This window comes from Schistocerca piceifrons, chromosome 7, assembly GCF_021461385.2.
Source record: "Schistocerca piceifrons isolate TAMUIC-IGC-003096 chromosome 7, iqSchPice1.1, whole genome shotgun sequence".
NCBI lineage: Eukaryota > Metazoa > Arthropoda > Insecta > Orthoptera > Acrididae > Schistocerca > Schistocerca piceifrons.
In genome coordinates this window covers 281,582,676-281,600,120 of record NC_060144.1, presented here as the reverse complement: position 1 = coordinate 281,600,120, position 17,445 = coordinate 281,582,676, and the positions used below count along the sequence as shown (strand labels likewise).

At 44.2% G+C, this 17,445-nt stretch overlaps 1 non-coding gene across 1 annotated transcript; it reads right to left on the bottom strand.

Moving 5' to 3' along the window:
- Nucleotides 1-16,789: 16,789 nt before the first annotated feature.
- Trnas-cga lies at nucleotides 16,790-16,864 on the bottom strand. Its single transcript has one exon. It is a non-coding gene; the product is annotated as a tRNA-Ser (tRNA).
- Nucleotides 16,865-17,445: the final 581 nt, after the last annotated feature.

Below are 17,445 nucleotides of genomic sequence, written 5' to 3'. Positions count from 1 at the left end.
CGTAGCGTTCGCACGGTTCCACACTGTAGCGCCTAGAACCACTCGTCCACAGTGGCTGGCACGAAGTGGTGTGATACAACTGCTGTCGGTTTCTGGGCAACTATTGGTTGGAGATGTGTCGTTTGTGAAGGACTTTTGCCATCAGGATTGTCCGGGAAAAGAATTGGGGAAGTTATGAGCTTCTTCTGTGGGGCCACACAAAGTGCTGGACGTGACAACGCTGATCACTCTCAGGGTTCGTAACAAGGACACAGGTACTGAGCACTGGGTGCACTTAAGCCACGTCAACGTGAGAAATTCTAATTAGTCCCACAATTGTTGTGATCACTATCTCTGAGAGCTTCAACCGAATGAGGGTCATTTGTCAGTGGTGCTCTTAGTGTCCCTCCTGCTGTACTTTGAGCCTTTGTTTTGGTCGCTACTCTGTGACGTAACTCAACGAGGCGTGTTGCCTCCCAGTTCATGCTTGAGCTGAGCTTTCTAATTTAGGACTTCGTGGTTGCTGCCCGTGTACTCTCCCCAAACTTGAATATAATGACCGCTTCCAAGTGCTTACTGGTGGGTCACACTGGTGCCGAATTTTCCTTAAACTTTAATAAGTTATTATAGTGAAATATGTTTAACTTTATTCCTTTATGTTTATTTATGTTTAAATATTATTATTGCTAGTATTATTGAAGAATCGTGTTAAACCCCTGTCTGGGCTGACATGTATCTTGAAATTTAGGTATCGTGGCATTCTATATTAATTTTAGTGCACCTTTAATTTCGAAGGTTCACTGAAAAGTAATGCCTCCACCTTCGTAACTCTTCAACAGTTGGCAGCATTGGTATGCGGCAGGCACTGGCTTGTTTCGTAGCCCCTTCTCTAAAGCTCCAGTTGGCGGGAACCCTTAGCATTGAATGGATGTGTTGTTACAGTGTAAAGTATGGAACACTGCCCAGAAGGTCGGTCAATGCGATCTAAGCAACGTGCAGTCATTGAATTCTTGACAGCAGAAGGTGTCACTCCAAAGGAGATTCATCAGAGAATGAAAGCAGTTTACGGTGATTGTGTTGATGTGAGTACTGTGCGTCGTTGGGCGAGTAAGTTTAAAGACGCTGAAGCGGGAACATCTGACAAGCTTTGGACGGCATGTGACCGCAACCACCTAGTTTCACAAACAAAATGTTGTCAGACTGATTCAGGACGATCGTCGTATCACTCAGAGAGAAAATTCAAGCACAATCGGCCTTTCACAAGAACATGTGTGTCACATTATTGCTTTGCTTGGCTATCGGAAGATCTGTGCACGATGCGTACCCTGGATGCTGACTCCTGAAATTAAAGTACACAGACTTGAAATTTTCCAGAAACTCCTCTCGCGTTACGAGAATGAAGGTGATGCCTTTCACCATTCAATTGTGACAAGAGACAAAACGTGGGAACACCATTACGACCCTGAGACGAAACGTCGGTCTATGGAATATCGACACAAGGACTCGCCCCAGAAGAAGAAATTCAAAGCATGAACACAGTGTTCTGGGACACAGAAGGTGTTATTCATGTTGATTTCCTTGTTCGTGGAACAACAATAAATTCAGAGTGTTACTTCACAACGCTGCGAACTCTGAAACGACGACTAACAAGGGTCCTAAAGGAAAAGGGAAATGTTTTCCTGCAGCATGACAGTGCTAAACCACATACTTCACGTACCACCAGAGCAGAACTTCAGAGACTGAATCTCATCATCGTACGGCATCCTCCATACAGTCCAGATTTAGCACCGTCTGACTTCCATCTATTCCCGACAATGAAAGACGATCTGCGGGGACATCATTATGCTTCTGATGAAGACGTACCCCCACAAACAAAAGCTTTCTGGCACAGGCCAGAGGAAGTTCTCTAGCCAGCTGTTCAGTAGTATATGATCGTATGGCATTGTTGGCCCGGAGGCCCCATGCGGGGAAGTTCGGCCGCCGTATTGCAAATCTTTTTTTTAGTTGACGCCACTTCGGCGACTTGCGAGTCAAAGATGATGAAATTATGTTGAAAGGCACACGACACCCAGTCATCATGAGGCAGAGAAAATCCCTGACCCCAACGGTAATCGAACCCAGGACCCCATGCGCGTGGACGCTACCGCAAGGCCACGAGCTGCGTACTGTTTGGTAGTATTTACCTATGAGAACTTTGTCCTGTGTGTGGATACGTAAATTTGTTTCAATTTTGTTCCAAGTATGTAATATTTGAATTTGATCGACGGTTAGCATTTGAACTTATTTTGGTCCACAGGGACCAAGTGTGTGAGGTATTTCCAATCTCATAAATTTGTTACTTTACTTTTAGAGGTTGTCTTATTATAAATTACTCTTAGTGCAGTTCTGACATTTTGTTTAGTGTCCTAGAAGGGTACGCGAATTTTTCAATTATCTTCTCAAACTCCAGATGTAATTGCCATCGGGATAACGTTGCTGCCAGACACTACCTCCTCTATTTCCGCACCCCTGATGTCCGCTTGTCTAATTGTTAATTATATTAAGTACCTGCGTAGTCACAAGTGTCTCCTAGGAGTGTTCCAGAAGACGAGAACCAGGGATTCCGAGCCGTTAGATTTGTTAACTGTTCTGAATTTGGGCAAATGTTGGTAGGCTATGTGTATCAATTGTCTTTATACGGTGTTTCAAACAGGTTTTGGTAAAATTCATTTGGTAAGAGCTTAGCGAAGTAGCGCTCTGGAGAGTTTGGTATTCTGATATTCGTCTTTAGTATTAATGTTATTAATTCCCAAGTCTTAATGTTAGCAAGTACTTTTCCGAATCCCTAGTAAACCTATTGCATGTCAGGTCTTGATATTTTTAAATGTTGTTAATCTTGGTAAACCAGTTTCATGTTTTAATAAGCAATGAAATGTTTCTTTTTAAATGAACTGGCTTAATTGGTTTGGATAAATAGCTTTTGTGTTTCCAGATGGCAAATCTTTAACTGTTCTCTTCAACTCCACACCTTGATCTCTATTCCATTAAATGTCCTTTCACGATAATGAATGTTGCTCTGAAACTTGTCAGTGTTGCTGCTGATGCACAATCCACCCTTTGGCGGTCGCTCCAATTGTAAGCAACCGGTTTCTGTATCTAGGCTCACATGTAACAGTTCCTAATCATTGACATATTACAAATGGCTTTGCAATACATTTATTCATTTATGAAGTTAATTTCGAACAACCAGGCATATTTTTAAAAATACTAATAAGCATAAACAGAGGTCATTCAGCCTATGGGCTTTATACAATGCTTAACGCCTTCCAAAATCAGATGCGGGATTTTCATACTCTATTGCTCAGTACGAGCGAGCCATTAGCCATATAGAAAAAATGAACAGGACGTTTTCGTAGGAATTTAATATACTTGAATTTTGTACTAGAAGACATTCTTGCTAGAAGCCACGTTTCATCATATTATTTTAGAAAAACGCCTTGGGTCGTTTTTGTATGTTGTGCTTGAATAATTCGAAAAGTATTGTCCCTAGTGATAACGTATCCCAGATCAAAATTTAGCTACATTAAATTCCCTACAAGAAAGTCCTTTTCATTTCTTTCTGTAGGCCTAATAGTTTGCAAGTACCGCTTGAGTGAATGTGAAGACCTTGCATGTGGTATTTGAATATGTTGCAGATAGCATAGAACTTGGAATGAGATTTTACTCAGCATCGGAGTGTGCGCTGATATGAAACGTCCTGGCAGATTAAAACTGTGTGCCGGACCGAGATTCAAACACGGGACCTTTGCCTTTCGCGGGCAAGTGCTCTACCATCCGAGCTACCCAAGCACGACTCACGTCCCGTACTCACAGCTTTACTTGCGCTAGTACCTCATCTCCTACTTTCCAAACTTCACAGAAGCTCTCCTGCGAACATTGCACAACTAGAACTCCTGGAAGAAAGGATATTGCGGAGACATGGCTTAGCCACAGCCTGGGGGGTGTTTCCAGAGTGAGATTTTCACTCTGCAGCGGAGTGTGCGCTGATATGAAACTTCTTGGCAGATTAAAACTGTGTGCCGGACCGAGACTCGAACTCGGGACCTTTGCCTTTCGCGAGCAAGTGCTCTACCATCTGAGCTACCCAAGCACGACTCACGCCTCGTCCTCACAGCTTTACTTCCTCCAGTACCTCGTCTCCTATTTTCCAAACTTCACAGAAGCTCTCACAGGAGAGCTGTGAGGACGAGGCGTGAGTCGTGCTTGGGTAGCTCAGATGGTAGAGCAATTGCCCGCGAAAGGCAAAGGCCCGAGTTCGAGTCTCGGTCCTGTACACAGTTTTAATCTACCAAGAAGTTTTATATCAGCGCTCACCCCGCTGCAGAGTGAAAATCTCATTCTGCAAACATCCCCCAGGCTCTGGCTAAGCCATGTCTCCGCAGATCCTTTCTTACAGGAGTGCTAGTTCTGCAAGGTTAACAGGAGAGCTTCTGTGAAGTTTGGAAAGTAGGAGACGAGGTACTGGCGGAAGTAACGCTTTGAGGACGGGGCGTGAGTCGTGCTCAGATAGTAGAGCACTTGCCCGCGAAATGCAAAGGTCCCGAGTTTGAGTCTCGGTCCGGCACACAGTTTTACTCTGCCAGGAAGTTGCATAGAACCCGTAAGTAGGAACAGATGAATCACCCTGTATTACACTAGGAACAAAACTTTTCGCCCTGTCCAATATTTAATGTTACTCTTGCACAGAAAGAAGCAGTACATGCAACCATATTAGACCGTCTCCCTTTTGTACTGATGGAGATGGCAGCTAATGACTGAAATAATTTCTTCTTGACAATTATTTCCTCGAACATGAATTTTGTGGCGGATCACGCTATATTTATCAAACTTTGTTGTAAATTAAGAGTGACAAAATACGTTTAGTTACGTGAATGGCCAGAATATAGCCACGTTTCCGTAGAGATAATATTACTCTATTTGTCAACCTACTGATATGGTCCACATCATAGCGAGTTGTCGGTTTTGGTACTTAGCTGCTATGTACACAGCAGGTTGTATCTGAAGTAGTTTTTCTGGTACTCCAGTAAGACTCAAGTCGCTGTGGCTTGAATATAAAGTCGCACGTCACTCATATGGCTAGAGGTAGGAGTTCCAGCTAACTAACGCCCAGGTTTACACGTCTGTGTATTCCGTGCACAGCTCTCTTCCTGCACGAGTTCTTTAGGATGTGCGCCTCACGTAATGAGAGAGGACCGCATTCCGCCGTAAGCCCACCAGCACTCCGGCTGGCGGCGGAGCCGTGCTGAGAAAGACGTGCCTCATGCAAGCTTTAAGGGATGAGCTGCCGGCGTGTATTATTCAGCCCCGCCTCGCCGCGGAAGCTACGACGCTCGCTGCCTGTCCCACTGGGTGGCCCAGTTTCGCAGCTCGCTTATGCTGCCTGTTGTGGAATTCTCGGCCGTCGGATCTCCTTTATGCCTCTCCATTCTCCGTGCAATATATGAGTCTCTCCTCTGGAAGACTGCTGCATGAAGAAGTGAACCAGCTGCTCATAAAATGCTCATCCTGTGAGGCTTAACGTCGCGTCGACATCGTCCGTACTGCCGGAGTACAAGCCGGCCAAAAGAAGTGAAAAGGGTTAGAGTGCAAATGAGACGTGTCGTCAAACAAAAGACTACAGCTCTAGCCATTCGCTAAATGAGTTAGAAAAACTTTGAACGAAGCAGGGAGATAAATGAGTGAAGCTTTCTGCAATCAAGACTCCTTAAAATAATGAAGAATGTAAAAGAAATTCTCAAATATACAATGAGTCATTGCCACGGTGAGACTGACGTCCTAAATCACTGTCACACTTCATTCACCCCCATAACAGCGTTTTCTGTCTGTAGTAAATATTGACAATGTGAGGTCATAAATAATTACTAACCACCACTAGTAAAAAATTAATGTCTGCAACATCTGAGTACAGTGAATGAGAGGGGGCATATCCTATATATTGTTGTTATTATACATGGTGACTCGTCTGGCCCTGGCAATACCTTGAGATACCACGTGTGGGATTTTCTTATTCTCTAACTTGCTAAGCAAAACTATTAGTCTTACAAAAAAATTAACGTGACCTTTTTGTAAGAAATTTAATATATTTAAATTTTATACTAGGATACGTTTTATATGGAGATGACGATTTTCGAGTTATTGAAGGAAAACAGATTTGAAGGTCATTTTGTAAGTTTTTTTTCGAATAACTCGAGAACTATGCTGTCTTGCGAAAACACATGCCAGTAAAAAATTTCACTAAATGAAATTTCTACAAAAATATCCTGTTTTTTTCTGTGGGACCAGTACTTTGCGAGAGAGTATGAGTATCTTGCACATGGTATTTGGAGGCATAGCTCGTTGTACAAAGCGCAATGGTTGTAGTAGTTCCTACTACTAGCTCTCTTAAATGTTTGTGGTATTGAAATAAGGACAACTGTTTAAATGAAAAGTTGTTACTAAGTGGCTTTGATTTGCGAGAACAAAAGGAACTATTCTGCAGACGTTCCTTACAAATGTCTTCTGCAGTTACCATCAGAGCAAACAATGCAGTTCCACGTTCTGTAAACTCCTGAACGTCCTTACTAAACAATGCAAGTGTTCGATATTACCACGGCGACGATACGTGCAAACTTGTCTTTCCACGTAGTCCTCACATCATCTGCCAGTTTCCAGTATTTGCCCGTCTTCGCACTGCTTGTGGTTTGCAAATCATGGTCGTTGGTTACAATAGAAGACTGACTTGCTCAGCTTTATTGATAATTATTTCTTGTCGACTATAGCGAAGTTCTGGTAAATTTTAAATTTTTCATTGTCTATAACAGTAAGAGCATCATACGTGTGAAACAGACGAATGTCTTTCATTAACTTATATTTCTGTCTCAATTGCTGGTCGATGGTTTCAGAGACGTCATTAATTTTTCGGATATTCTGCAGGTATCAGGTGCACACGACAAATTTCGAAAGGTATTGATATATATACTTATTGATAAATCGTAAGACGGAAATATATACTGACGATTTATCAAAGGTAAAATATCGGTATTAAAGATATACTGAGATTCCCTTAAGTCAAAAATAATTATTCTTACTGGAACTAAAACATTCATTTTGAAACAGATAGCTGTTATTACTTTAACTACTTCAATAAGTGGTCCGTCACTGTTAATTTGCTTAGAAATTTGTTAAACTTTTTATAAAATGTTTGTACATTTCAGTGAGTGAGAAAATAATGTAGCTAAATTGAAAATAATCTTTTGAATCCAAGAAAATGTAAAATGTTTTGATGTACTTCCCACAACCGTGGGAAAATTAGCGGAAGTTTCCCATGATGTTCATAATTAAAATTAAGTTGCGTATTATACAGAGTCACTCAGCTGCTCATGCCGATGTAGTTTTATGCAGCCTGCTTTGTTATATCTGACTTTCAAGAACCACGCACCAGATTTACATACTTATCTCGCTCGTTACGTCAAACTAATAGTTCTACAGAAAGAAATATGTTGGGAATTTTTTGAGGGAAATTTCATGTAGTTAAATTTTGTACTGGCATATGCTTTCCCTGCAGGCCAAAGTTTTCGAGTTATTCAAGAAAAACGTACAGAAGAGATCTTCAAACGCACCCCTTTCACACATCCATCCCTCACCATTCAGGATTTCTGGTATGTTGTTCGTGGCACTCCCTCCTACCACTGTACAAAAATTTCTGACCTCAGGATCTATTCTCGCTGGTCGACCTTTTTTTATCTCTTTTGATTTGCGCTTTAACATTATTAATTGAAATGTGCCCGTGAGGGTAATGGAAGGGGAACTACTTTTGTAAACGTTACACTGAAACGAATTACGTTGACAAGTTCAGTCTAAGCCCCTACGAGACCAGTAGTTTCATATTGAGAACGCCTGACGAATACAATGATGTAACTATTATGTTATACTGTTAAAATTAAAAAAAAACTGCTAGGCCAAATTTACACAACCTTCAATTTTATAATTTGTAAGTGCTCGGATAAGTCGGTGGCGTAATAAGGCCCATCAATCAAGACCAAAAAATGTCGAATGTGTGAGATAACTAGTGCAGTCGCAAATTTTTGTAGAGTGGTAGGGGGAACTGCCATGTACAACGTACTAAAAATCCCGGAGGGCTGAAAATGGTGCGAAAGCATCCGAATAAAATGAAGGGAAAACCTGGATGACGGAGTGGCGTACTGAAAAGCGGGTCCGATGTTTCTTCTCATTCACTCGTTGGCCTATTTGGTGTTGCAGTAAAAAACAGCAAAAGGAAAGTCAAAGTTTTAAATTTCGTATTTAAGAAATCGTTCACACATATGGATCGAACCAACATACCCTCATTTGACCACTGCACGGACTCCCGTACGGAGGATATAGTAACAGGCATTCCTGGCGTCGAAAAACAAACGAAACAGTTGTAAACAGACAAGTCGCCAAGTCCTTTTTACGAAGGGTACTCTACTGTTCTAGTCACTAATTCAGCTTGCATTTATCGTGAATATTGCCCAGTGCAAAGACCCAAACGACTGGAAAAATATGCAGGTGACTCCTCCCAATAAGAAGTGTAGCGGCAGCCGCCGAGCCGTGAGTACGCGCGGCACAGCAGCAGCATCACTTGTCTGATAAACTGTAAATTAATTTAGTCTTTCTTTTCTTTCACGTGCTACTGCAAAGAAATGAACTAGATGTATGTAGTTTACTGTGTAGACTAGTGGCTAGAAAATTAATCCTGGTTTTTGTTTTGCTTAAGTCTTGTGAATAACCTTGTCTTGGGCGGCTTCCTAGTGTAAATTTTCCAGTCATCAGAATCGCCAGTAAGTTTTAATTTTGTGTTAGTAAGCAGCACACAATTTAGATTAGTGCATTCTAGTTTTCACATTTATCTCTTGCAGTAACTTCTCGGCAAATAGGATTTCTAATAATCGGTGTCTGTAAACACATCAACTTCAGTAGAGGAAAATTCAACTTCAGTATAGAAATTTATTTCTGTTTAATAGCTTGCAGTCTCAGAGTACAGTGAGAAATCTGCACAGCAACCTTTAGTGTTACTTTACCCTCTTTTGGTATATTTTCAATCTTAGTATCGCCATTTGAGACCTTATGTCTATTTTATACACAGTATGATATGGCTAGGGACTGTGTTTGTCGTGAGCGGGCATAAGGAGAGTTGGCTGCTGTCCGTAAAAAGCTGGAAGCTGCCATTGGTATCGTCGACAAGCTTCTAGCTAATGCTGAAAGTTGCTGTGACGTCGGGGCTCCAGTGACGAGACCTGCGACACCTTTGGTGCCACTGGAATCCCCTGGTGACGCGGACGTCACTGCAGCTTCTCATATACAACATCTGACCGGTCCGTCATAACTCCAGAGTGGGTGGCAGACAGTTCGCGTGTCACTGGGTGGAGGGCGAGAAAGGGAGCAAGCTGTGCTGCTGGCTCCCAACGTCTTAGTAACAGGTACTGTACGAGGTCCTACCCAGCGTTTATGGTAACTCTGAGCCGGCACGGGATGCCTCTCCCGTTAGGCCAGCTGTCGATTTTCCTGCCCAGTCCCGACGGGAACAGAGGGTGGATATGCTTGTCATTGGGAGCTCCAATGTTTGGCAGGTGATGGAGGCCCTCAGGGAGATAGCAGGCAAAGCGCGAAAGAATTCCAGTGTGCATTTGGTATGTTTGCCGAGAGGCCTCATCCGTGATGTGGAGGAGACCCTGCCGGTGGCTATCGAGCGCAGTGGGTGCAACCGCCTGCATGTAGTGGCACATGTCTGCAAGAATGATGCGTGCCGCTCGGTTTCTGAGGCCATCATCGGCCCATTTCGGCGGCTAGGTGATTCGATGAATGCAAATAGCAAAGCACGCGGGGTGCAGGCTAAGCTGACTATTTGTAGCATCGTACCCAGGGTTGATCGCAGTCCTCTGGTTTGGAGCAGAGTGGAAGATCTAAACTAGAGGATCAGACGACTCTGCAACGGTATCGGATGCGAATTTCTCGACCTCCGCTATCGGGTGCAAAATCGTAGGGTTCCACTTAATAAATCAGGTGTGCACTAAACGCAGAAAGCGGCTACTAGTGCGTGTGGTGTGCACATGGGGCTTCTTTAGGTTAGAGAACCTCTCCCTTGGGACCAAAGACGATTTTCTTCTTGAATCAGCCACAGATACCTCAGAATCTTGGTCCTCGCAGATCATAGATAGAAAAGATTTATATTATTTTAGTAAACTGCAAAAGCATCCAAGGATAGGTCCCAGAGTTAGTATCGCTTACTGAAGGCTATATGCACAGATAGTATTGGGAACAGAAAGCTGGTTGAAACAAGATATCAGTGACAACCAAATAATAAGTTCAGATTGGAATGTTTATCGCCGGCCTAAGTGGCCGACCGGTTCTAGGCGCTACAGTCTGGAACCACGCGACCGCTACGGTCGCAGGTTCGAATCCTGCCTCGGGCATGGATGTGTGTGATGTCCTTAGGTTAGTTTTTAAGTAGTTCTAAGTTCTAGGCGACTGATGACTACAGCAGTTAAGTCCCATAGTGCTCAGAGCCATTTGAACCATTCGGAATGTTTATCATAAGGATAGGTTAGTCGCCAGTGGTGGCAGCGTGTTTATTGCAGTAAAAAATTCGATAAAATCTAGCGGGATTATCACGGATTACAAATTTGAATATATCTGGGTGAAATTGAGTATCAAAGAACGGTCAAAGATGGTGATCAGATGTTTTTATAAATCATTTTGGTCGGGATCTGTAGTTGTAGAGCGCCTCAGGCAGAAATTGAAGAATATCATTAGTAATTTTCCTGATCATGCAAAGTATAGATTGGCAGTATTATGCTATCAAAAGTAGTGCCATAGACAGGGAATCGTGTGACATTGTTCTGGATATTTTGTCTGAAAACTACCTTTAGCAGATAGAGAACCCACTCGTGAAAGTATAGTCTTAGACCTCCTGGCAACAAACAGACCTGATCGAATCAGTGAACGCAGAGGCAGGCATCAGTGATCATAAGGCTGTGACAGCATCTATGACGACGGGTTCTACAAGGAATGTTAAGAAAGGTAGGAAGATATATTTGCTCAGCAAGGGTGACAGGATACTCATTTCTGCATCAAATATTCGATGATGAGGATGAAGATGTGGATAACAAATGGAAAAAAATTCAAAGGCACCGTTCAGTGTGCCCTAGACAAGTATGTTATGAGAAAGTTTTTAAGTGATGGGAATGATCCACCATGGTTTAATAGCCGTGGTCGGAAAGCGCCACGTAAACAATGAGCACATCATCTCACATTCAAGAGAAGTAAAAACCTAGCTAACAAACAAAAGCTGAACTAAGCGAAAATGAGTGTAAGGAGATCAATGAGAGAAGCGTTCAGTGATTTCGAAAGTAAGACGCCGTCAACAGACTTGAGTAAAAACACTAACGATTTTGGTCGTATGTAAAATCGGTAAGTGGGTCAAAATCACGTATTCCTTCTCTCAGCGGCCACACTGGCACCGAAACGGATGATAACAAAGAGAAGGCCGAAATAATGAATTCGAAGTCGTTTCACCGCAGAAGATCATAACATTGTCCCTCTTTTCAATCATCATACGAATGTCGAAATGGCAGATATTGAGATAACCGATCCCAGAATTGAGAAGCAGCTACAACCACTTAGTAGTGGAAAGGCGTCAGGACAAGATGAGAAACCTATAAGATTCTGTAAAGATTATGCAAATGAACTTGCTCCCCTTCTAGCAGTAATTTATTTTAGGTGGCTTGAGCAACTAAAGGTACCTTACGACTGGAAGAAAGCACAGGTCGCTCCCGTTTTCAAGAAAGGTCGTAAGACCGATCCACACAGTTATAGGGCTATATCGTTGACGTCAATCTGTTGTAGAATTATGGAACATGGTTTATGCTCAAGAATTATTATATTTTTGGAAAATGAGCATCTCCTCTATAAAAATCATCACGGATTCCGCAAATAGAGATCCTGCGAAACTCAGCTCGCTCTGTTCCTCCATGACGTCTACAGCACGGTGGACAACGGCGCTCAGGTTGATGTCGTGTTCATTGCTTTCAGTAAGGCTTTTGACACCGTCCTCCATTGCCGTTTAATGAAAAAAATACGAGGTTACGGAGTATCGGAGCAGACCTGCGATTAGATTCAGGACTTTCTTCCAGATATACACTCCTGGAAATTGAAATAAGAACACCGTGAATTCATTGTCCCAGGAAGGGGAAACTTCATTGACACATTCCTGGGGTCAGATACATCACATGATCACACTGACAGAACCACAGGCACGTAGACACAGGCAACAGAGCATGCACAATGTCGGCACTAGTACAGTGTATATCCACCTTTCACAGCAATGCAGGCTGCTATTCTCCCATGGAGACGATCGTAGAGATGCTGGATGTAGTCCTGTGGAACGGCTTGCCATGCCATTTCCACCTGGCGCCTCAGTTGGACCAGCGTTCGTGCTGGACGTGCAGACCGCGTGAGACGACGCTTCATCCAGTCCCAAACATGCTCAATGGGGGACAGATCCGGAGATCTTGCTGGCCAGGGTAGTTGACTTACACCTTCTAGAGCACGTTGGGTGGCACGGGATACATGCGGACGTGCATTGTCCTGTTGGAACAGCAAGTTCCCTTGCCGGTCTAGGAATGGTAGAACGATGGGTTCGATGACAGTTTGGATGTACCGTGCACTATTCAGTGTCCCCTCGACGATCACCAGTGGTGTACGGCCAGTGTAGGAGATCGCTCCCCACACCATGATGCCGGGTGTTGGCCCTGTGTGCCTCGGTCGTATGCAGTCCTGATTGTGGCGCTCACCTGCACGGCGCCAAACACGCATACGACCATCATTAGCACCAAGGCAGAAGCGACTCTCATCGCTGAAGACGACACGTCTCCACTCGTCCCTCCATTCACGCCTGTCGCGACACCACTGGAGGCGGGCTGCACGATGTTGGGGCGTGAGCGGAAGACGGCCTAACGGTGTGCGGGACCGTAGCCCAGCTTCATGGAGACGGTTGCGAATGGTCCTCGCCGATACCCCAGGAGCAACAGTGTCCCTAATTTGCTGGGAAGTGGCGGTGCGGTCCCCTACGGCACTGCGTAGGATCCTACGGTCTTGGTGTGCATCCGTGCGTCGCTGCGGTCCGGTCCCAGGTCGACGGGCACGTGCACCTTCTGCCGACCACTGGCGACAACATCGATGTACTGTGGAGACCTCACGCCCCACATGTTGAGCAATTCGGCGGTACGTCCACCCGGCCTCCCATATGCCCACTATACGCCCTCGCTCAAAGTCCGTCAACTGCACATACGGTTCACGTCCACGCTGTCGCGGCATGCTACCAGTGTTAAAGACTGCGATGGGGCTCCGTATGCCACGGCAAACTGGCTGACACTGACGGCAGCGGTGCACAAATGCTGCGCAGCTAGCGCCATTCGACGGCCAACACCGCAGTTCCTCGTGTGTCCGTTGTGCCGTGCGTGTGATCATTGCTTGTACAGCCCTCTCGCAGTGTCCGGAGCAAGTATGGTGGGTCTGACACACCGGTGTCAATGTGTTCTTTTTTCCATTTCCAGGAGTGTAACTCAGAACGTAGGTCTTAACGGAACTAATGCGACAGATATAAAGATAATATCCGGTGTACCACAGGGAAGTGTGATGGACCGTTGCTGTTTACAGTACATATAATTGATACAGTAGAAAGTGTCGGATGCTCTTTAAGGCTAATCGCCGATGATGCAGTTGTCTATACAAAAGTAACAACGCCAGAAGATAGTAAAAATTTGCAGAACGATCCGCAGAGAAATGATGAATGGTGCAAGCTCTGGCAGTTGATACTGAACGTAAATAAACATACTGCGCAAGAGTTTCTTCCAGATAGAACACGTAGGTCTTAACGGAACTAATGCGACAGATGTAAAGGTAATACCCGGAGTACCACAGAGAAGTGTGATGGACCGTTGCTGTGCAGCTATACTATTGATGAAAAACAGCTGGAGACAGCGTCTGCCGTGAAATATCTAGGCGTAACTATCCAGAACGACCTTAAGTCGGATGACCATATAAAACAGATAGTGGGCAAAGCAGACACCAGATTCACATTCATCGGAAGAATCTTAAGGAAATGAAACTCATCCACGAAAGAAGTGGCTTATAAGGCGCTTGTTCGCCAGATTCTTGAATATTGTTCATCTGTCTGGGATCCCTATCAGTTAGGACTGATAGAGAAGTTCCTAAGAAGAGCGGCGCGTTTCGTCACGGGATCGTTTAGGTGGCGAGAGAGCGTTACGGAGATGCTAAACCAACTCCACCTCCGACGTTACAAGAGAGGCGTTGTGCATCATGGAGAGATTTACTATCGAAATTTCGGGACAGCACTTTTCAGGAAGATTCGGACGACATACTACTTCCCCCACATGCATCTCACGTATTGATCGCGGGAAGAAAATTCGAGAAAGTTGAGCAAATACCGAGGCTTGTCATTCTTCCTACGCACTATTCGCGAGTGGAACGGGCTTCAGATAACGATACGGAAAGTACCCTCCGCCACACACCATTAGGTGGCTTACGGAATATAATGTAGATATAGATGTAGTGTGAAAGAACGGACGCGCAAAACTACAGACCAATATTCTTAGCATAGGTTTTCTGCAGAATTCTTGAACGTATTCTCAGTTCGAATGTAATGAATTTCCTTGGGACCGAAAAGCCTCTGTCCACGAATCAATTCGGTTTTAGAAAGCCATGTTCCATATTCCTAGATTTCCGGAAAACAGTTTCCATTGTCCTTCAACGCAGATTTTTAAGGATGGCACTAGTTTTCGGAATTGCTTCCCAGATATGAGTCGCTCGAAGGCCTGTTAAGTAACGGAAGTCAGTACGTTGTCCTCGATCGTGAGTGTTCATCAGAGACAAGGATATCGTCAGAAATGCCCCATGGAAGTGTGGTAGGAACTCTGCTATTTTCTATATAAGTAAGTGATCTGGCGGACAGGGTGCCAGCAATCTGCTGTTGTTTTGTGATGATGAAGTGGAGTAAGGGAGGGTACAGTCGTTGAGTTTCTTAAGGAAGATAAAAAAGATATAGACAAAATTTGTAGTTGGTGTAATCACTTGCACATAGGTACAAATGTAGGGAAATGTAAATTAATGTAGACGAGTAGGAAAAGCAAACCCGCAATGTTCGAACACAGTAGTAGTAGTGTGCTGCTTGACAGTCATGTCGGTTAAATATCTGGGCGTAATAGTGCAAAATGATACGAAGTGGAAAGTGCATGGAAGGACTGTAATAGAGAAGACGAATCATCGACTCCTGTTTATTGGGAGAAGTTTGGTAAAGTGTGGTTCTCCAGTAAAGAAGACCGCATACGGGATATGAGTACGATCCATCCTTGAGTATTGCTCGAGTGATGGGGCTCCGCACCAGCTCGGATTAACGGAAGATATCGAAGCACTTCAGATTTGTTTCCGGTAGGTTCAGAAAACACACAAGTAATACGGAGATGCTTCGGGAACACTAATGTAAATCCTGGTATAGAAGTCGACAATCTTTCCGAGGACCGAGAGAGTTTAGGGAACTGGCATTTGAAGATAACTACAGAACGTTCTGCTGCCACCAACGTACATTATGTGTGAGGACTACGAAGGTAATTTAAGTGAAATTAGGTCTTTTGCAGAGGCATGTAGACAGTCGTTTTCCCCTCGCACTGTTTGCGAGTATAACACGAAAGGAAACGACTTGTAGCTGTACAGGCCACCCTCCACTTATCACCGCACGCTGACTTGCAGAGTGCGGATGTAGATGTATTTGTAGAACACACTGGAAATAGCATGCTAACAGGAATCCCGGCGCGAATGCACCTGAAATTTAAGTTCTTGCTCCCATAAGACGTCGATGTGTGTGTGCGCACTACAAAATGAAATTTGTTCTCTAGGAGTCCGTAGATGAGTGAGAAAATATTTGAAAAGTATAACTGTTGGACCGGAGGACACAGATGAGTGCGAGAGTACTGGAAAACGAAAATCGTTGTTCCTGGGGTATAAAGGTGTGCGACAGTGCACTTGACATTAACAATAGTTGTGCCTGGACGGCGTAAACGAGTACGAAAGCATTTGAAAAGGAGAAAGGTTATGCCTTGAAGATGGAAATGAGTGCGGGAACCGCTGACACATCGGAATGTTGCGCCCAGAAGGGCGACCATGTGATAGATTTCATGTAAAAGAGGAAAACATGCATTTATTAGGCCCAGGAAGAGAATTCGGAATACATGTGTCTTAATTAGGACAGGAAGGATATCTGTACACCGCGACTATGAACGAGACACTGAAAAGGGAGTCAGAAGATTTTTGCGCAGACTAGGCACTGAAAAACTCTCAAAAGGAATGCTTGAATGAATCGGAAAAGACGTGCAAATATTAGGTAACTGGAGGAAATGCGAGATAAATGGGGGACCGGTGAGAACTCCAAGCACGTCAGTATCGCCACCTCCAATGGCTGAGCAAGTGGTAGAGCATGAAGAGGTGCAGGAAAAACGATTGGTAGGGAGCTTGGCCCATGGGAAGGGGAAGAGGCTCGCCCAATGAGGTCCGTCGTTGGGAGTCTCTGGAAGGTCCTTGCGTGATGAAGTCGTGGTGCTGTATCAAAAGTCCGGATGTGGTTGACACTGGAGTTATGTAGTGGATAGTGGCTGAATATCTTCGGGTGTTTCCAGAATGAGACTTTCACTCTGCAGCGGAGTGTCCGCTGATATGAAACTTCCTGGCAGATTAAAACTGTGTGCCAGGCCGAGACTCGAACTCGGGACCTTTGCCTTTCGCGGGCAAGTGCTCTACCAACTGAGCTACCCAAGCACGACTCACGTCCCGTACTCACAGCTTTACTTCTGCCAGTACCTCGCCTCCTACCTTCCAAACTTAACAGAAGCTCTGCTGTGACGCCGGCCGCCTCCTTCAGGATGCGGCTTTGTGTTTCCAGTACGTAGTGAAATGAAGAAAGGTGTTGAAAAGTCACTTCTGTGTTGTGGATAAAAAAATTACGATGAGAATCTGAGGTTAGCACGTTACGTCTTTCAGATGTTTAGCACGTACGGAAATTGAGTCCACAAAAAACGAACATCCCGTCGCCAGTCGATATGTACTGCACCAATGGAGGCACCAGTTCAGTAGATACAAGGTAAATAATATATTAATCCTAGCGATACCAAGGCTTTTTCCATAAAGTGTATTATCGAGGGAGAGCGATGGCAATTTATGTCCACTACAAAAAACCGAAAAAGAAGAAATTTCGTTAATTGCTGTTAGATTTTATTAGTAAGATTTTATTAAATGGGTACTGATTATGAAGCAGGGTTCAGAAGCTTAAAATATCTTTTAGAACAATCTTAGAAATACCTACAGATTTTCTGTAATGTGTACACAGCGGGGCGTGTTAGT